Here is a 6,124-nt window from a genome sequence, read left to right as displayed (position 1 = left end):
CACCAGGTGACCAAATCACCTTTCCATGTCTATCTCTATGGATATGCACTATTTTTCTCATTTAAAATATAAACTTTTGAGAGAAGAGAATGTTTAAATTTTTTTATTTCTAGTTCCTTACTACAGGGCCTTACACATATTAAGTGCTTAATACATTTTCATTCATCCCTTGTATTTCCCTGAGGCTTCTTCTCTTTCATAAATATAAACATTCCACTTAATGTTCCACCTGGGCTCTGCCTTTCTCCAACCTTTTCGGAGATGTTATCTTATCCTTATACACCTGATTTTGACTAATAGATTACTACCTGTGTGACCTTGGGCAAACAGGTTACCAAATTCCTCATTTGAAAAAAAAATCATGGGCCTGATTAAACTTTTGATAAGATATAGCAGCCTAAGGCAACACTTGCTTAAAGTTAACCAGCTTATTTATAATGACAAGTTTATGAGCATAACACCTTCACTTATGAAAGGCAATTGAAAAGAAAATATTTTATCAAGTATTTAAAAACATTCAACATATTTATATGCGTTAATTTATACTTGACAAAAACACCTCTCCTTTCTTCTTTCTCAGGAGCCCTTCAGAATCATCTTTACAGATAAAGCAATTACAATTAAGGCTATGTACTGTTTGGATTTAATTTATATCACCATTCTTACCTCATGAACACATCCATTTCCTATGATATGAATACAATATGGATTTCTAAGGACCTAACCAGATTCATAAGATCTTTCCTAGAAAGTATTTATAGGAGGTCATCTAGCCAACCTCTCTGACAATCTAGGATTCATTTCTACACAGCTTAAAGTTTAAGGTCCTGTCTCTATGCTTTTACCATTCTGGAGAAAAAGCTGCTGAAATAGAATTAATTCCCAATCACAGTCCATAATTGTTGACATTCCTTGCTTCCACAAATGGTTGCATTTCTTATATTTTAGACGGGGAAAAATCATTGATCCTATCAACATTTACTTGTAGCAGGAATTTCTTATGGAATATCACCAAGCAGCCATCCAGACCAGAGGTCTCAAACACAACCCTTTTGAGTGGGCTGAACCAGATTAAAATGAAATTGTGGAACATTTAACAAAAACAAAACCAAAAAAAAAAAAAAAAAAAAAAAAAACCCACAATAAAATATAGATAATATTACATGTTAAAAACTAAACCAATATATATGTTATGAGCCAGAATGTGAAACAAGCCACTAAGTGGAATTGAGGAGACAATGGTTAAATCTAATTTAGTATTGATTTAATCCTACAATAAATAATGGTTTCTTGGTGATATAATGATTGGTTTGTACTCAGTGTGGGGCATATAAGGAGAAGCTCTCAGGGCTAGCAGGGACAAGAGCACTAGAAGTTCTTGAGTTTGAGACAGATTCATTCCGTTGTCCACTTTTGTAGTGGCTGGAGGCTGAAGGCTGGAGTACAAGCCTTGGACTCAGACAGATTCATCCCATCTCACATCACTTTAGTGGCAGGTTTCCCTCCTTCACTTCTCCACTGAAACCAAGATCGGGAAGGCCTCCAGAAAAACTAGCAGAGCTCCAAGCAAAGAAGACAAGACTGAAGGAGACAATAAAGGATTTGGGCTTTAATGCCTGGCTACTCATGTGGTGATTACTGAACTGAAACAAAGATCTGCTCCCAGAGACCTCAACAGAACATTACATTTTAGAGACATTATTACACTGCAGGGCTCCTTAAGTGTGGATTGGCTGTTTGCGCTTAATACCACTACCCTAAATGCTGTCTGAAGATTTTCAGTGACATTGGGTACCTTTATTTTCTTAGGAAACTCACTTCACTGTAGAACACTTCTGACATAAAGTTTTCTCTTACATTCATCTTAAACTGAGCTTTGAAGCTTTTTCCTATAGGTCCAAGTTCTACTTTCTGTAGGGAAATACTTGTAAATACTTGTACATAGCAACTGTTTTTCTTCTACCACCCTTCTCCTCACTCAAGGGCTTTTCTAAGCTAAACATCTCAATGATACTTGAATGTCATGGTTTTTAGTTCTTCCACAATTCTGTCTGGAGAACATTCTGGTTTCTTAATGTCCTCTCCAATATAAAAGGCACAGAAATGAACACAATTTCCCCTGGTCTGATCAGGGTCTAATTCAATGATACCATTAGCTTTTTCTTTCTATAAGCAATATAGGCTTATAATTGTAGCACATCTAGATCTTTTTAGATCCTGACCTCATCACTTAATATGTTAGTTATTCCAATTTTGTTAGTACTGATGATCAAATTTCTGAAATCAATATATGGTTTAATAAATACAAATACAAAGAAATATGATGTACCACAAATGTGGTACAATTAAGCAGTTGGGGAGTTTGAATGACAAATTATTTTTGGAGAGTAAGAGGCAAAATCATAAAGGATTTTATAAGAGGTAGCATTTGACCTTGGCCTTGAAAAAGGATTTTCTACACTTATTGTCCCAAGACCTATATGCTTATTGAATTCTCCATCTAATCATAATCTATATAATATGCTTATTTCATTCACTTATTTTTTTATGTGCAGAAAAACTATGTCAAACTCTTTTGATTTGCCACATATTCCACTGAAGAAGTCCTTCAATATTCTGGGGTTGGATGAAACTAGCATGTGTCCAGCTATAGTAAATCCTCCTTCCACTTGGATTGTGATGGTGTCATGGAGGATATACTATTTAAAAAGCTTTGGTATTTTGTGTAATTTACTTGAAATTGATACTTGGTACTGGTAAAAATTCTTAAGTTTTTCTTGTGAACTTTTAAGGAATTTTTGTATCAATAGAAAATGTCTTGTTAGAAGACAGGGTACTATTGAGCAATTTTTTTTTTTTTTTTGTTCCATTACATCTTTTTTTTTTTTTTTTTAATTGAGGTAATCAGAAGATGTTGTGGAATATTGTATTCTCTACATCGCTCATTAATATGATATAGAAAATAATTCCCATTATTCCCACTAGGAAGAAAACTACAAAGCAAACTCTTAGAAAAAGGCTAAGTTTGGGGCTAAAGCTTTGACTTTGTTATTTAAGATGGGAGGTAAGAAAGAAAAGAAAAAGCTAGCTGAATCATTTATTTCATTTGGAAAAATCAAGTATGTATTCACTTCATACAATATTGTACTTCTTGAAGTTAGGATAAAATTTTTTATGTGAATTCTATTCTAAATGCATTGACTCACTATTTAAAGAAAATAGACATTAAATTTTAGTGTGGAAAAAAGGGGGAAAAAAACCCTCCTTCTATAATGACCCTATTTCTTTTTTAAAGATGGGCTTTTCATGTATCCAGTTTTATGCAGATGTGAAACACATCTAACAAAAGTCCTTTTGGACAAGCCTATGGAATATAAGTTCTTTGAGAATGTGAAACTTCATTTTTTATTTCTATATGGAGAGTCGATTACATACTTGATGAAAACTTGTTTAATTAAATTATTATTAATAATAAAATAATAATAATAAATAATAAAATATTAATAATAAAAATATAAACACTTACTTAAAAATACATTCCCAAGTTATTTCCAAGAGGGCCTGAGATAGTTTCCAAATTAAAACAACATAAAAACATCTAGAAATAGAAGACCATCCCCAAAAAAAACCAGTTATAGAGGTCATCAATTACTTGGTTTGAATTAATTACTGGAGTTGGCTCTTAAATTTTCTAGCAATTAAGACAAAAAGTGAAATTTCCTTTTCTGACAATACAGGAGTTTTACCAAAAACTTTTCCTAATCCTGAATAATGAAGGACATTCCTACATGAAGGACAATGAATGAACAATACTCTGAACTAGTATTTCATAAGGGTGAACAGAATTCTCACATTGACTCAAAAAGTCTAACTCAGTAAAAGCTTTGCTATAGGGGATTGGGTTGATAAAGAGTAAAGCATGTTACTTTCAGAGAAAAAAGCAACTCAAGAATATAATATACCTGGAGAAATAACACATTTCTATATCTCTTTAAGATTTGCAAATCATTTTTCTTATCCCTCATCCAATAAGATAGATAACAAGTATTATTTCAATTCTACAGCCAAGGAAACTGAAGCTAAGGGAAATAAAAGAATGTTACAAAAGTTACATGAGAAAATCACTGAGGATGTGAATTTAAGTTTCCCTGACTCCAAGACCACCACACTTTTTTTTCCTACAGAATGCTCCCTCCCAAAGTACCACACAAGCTACATAATAAACAACTAGCTCTGCAAGCCTTTCTTTGATAGCTACCCCAATGCCTCCCATTGGATCTAATGTGATCTGTTATAATACAGGTTTTCAGATAAATTGTTTCCAAAAGGGTCTACGTTTAAGTTATGGGATGTTTTAATAAACACGAAACAAAAATGGTAAAAGATAAGAACATTCTATTTTCAGACAAAGAAATTAAAGCTATTTCTAGTTATATGAAAAAATGCTCTAAATCACAAAGTTATCAGAAAAATACAAAGTAAGGCAACTCTGAGTACCACTACGTACCTCTCAGATTGGTTAAAATGACAGAAAAAGATGATGAATGTTGGAGGGGATGTGGGAAAACTAGGACACTAACACATTGTTGGTGGAATTGTGAACGAATCCAACCATTCTGGAGAGCAATTTGGAACTATGCTCAAAGGGCTATAATACTTGCATACCCTTTGATCTACCAGTTTCTCTACTGGGTCTGTATCTCAAAGAGATCATTAAAAAGAACAAAAACAAAAACAAAAAGGAAAAGGAAAATTTGTGCAAAAATGTTTGTAGCAGCCCTTTTTTTTTTTTTTGGTGGCAAGGAACTAGAAACTGAGTGGATGCCCATCAGTTCAAAAATGGGTAAATGAGTTACGGTTATTAATGTAATGGAATATTATTGTTCTAAGAGAAATGATCAGCTGGCTGATTTCAGAAAGGCCTGGAGAGACTTCTATGAACTGATGTTAAGTGAAGTGAGTAGAACAAAGACAATATTGTACACAGCAACAGCAAGATTATGTGATGATCAATTCTGATGGACTTGGCTCTTTTAAAAAAATAAGATGATTCAGGCCAGTTCCAATGGTCTTTTGATGGAGAGAGCCATCTGAACTCAGAGAGAGAACTGTGGGGACTGAATGTGGATTTCCTTTTTTGTTTGTTTGCTCCTTCCCCCCCCCCCCTTTTTTGGTCTGATTTTTCTTGTGCAACCATTATAATTGTGGCAATTAGAAGAACTGCACATGTTTAACCTATATTAGAACATTTGCTAAAAGAGGGGGTTGGGAGGAAAGGAGGGAGAACAATTTGGAATACAAGGCTTTGCAAAGAGGAATGTTGAAAACTATTCTTGCATGTATGTGGAAAATAAAAAGCTATTATCAAAAAATACAAATCAGTGCCTTGATAGCGTCAAGCCTTAAAATTAGCTAATTTATCAAATAAAGTCATGTTTTAAAAACAAGGAGCTGTGCAGAGGAAGGAGAACTGAGAAGAGGGAAGAGGAGGGTGAGGAAGAAGAAGAGAAGGAAGAAGGGGAAAAAATGGGGAGGGAGAAGGAAGAAGGAGGGAGGAAGGAGAGGAAGGAAAGAAGAGGGAAGAGGAAAGAAAGAGGAGAGGAAGAGAGAACAGAAAGAGGGAAGGAGGACTGCGGAAATCAGAGAAGGAAGAGTAAAAAGGGGGTAGGTAAGAGGGGAAATAAAAGGAGGGGGGGAGGAGTCTCACTGCGGGGAGACGGAAAGCCCCAGAATTAAAGGCCTAAATCCAAAGCAGGATTTTGGCACCGTAGGCAGAGACGTACACTGCAAAGTTTCGCAAGTACACACATAGGAACGGCTACAGCGTCCCAGGTTACACTTGGAAAAGGCGGCCCGAAGGCAGCTCAAATATTAGAGGGCAAACTGACATCCCCGTCCCTTCCGGTTTCTTTGTCCCGCCCTCTTTAGGTCCCTCAGTAAAAGCCTGCTAAGAAGTTCAACCTTCTTTTAAAATTGAACGTGACTGTTCATTTTGTAATCGATAACTACACCTAAGAGGAAGCTCTGGAGAAAAGTGAAAATGTAAAGGTGGTGGGGCATGTATGCTGCTTGAGATACTCAATCAGGCATTAGCCCCGCCACCTAAAGATACCGGCCTCTGACT

Source organism: Antechinus flavipes, chromosome 4, assembly GCF_016432865.1.
Source record: "Antechinus flavipes isolate AdamAnt ecotype Samford, QLD, Australia chromosome 4, AdamAnt_v2, whole genome shotgun sequence".
Taxonomy (NCBI): Eukaryota; Metazoa; Chordata; class Mammalia; order Dasyuromorphia; family Dasyuridae; genus Antechinus; species Antechinus flavipes.
The sequence above is the reverse complement of the archived record's forward strand: the minus strand, read 5'-3'. Positions refer to the sequence as shown.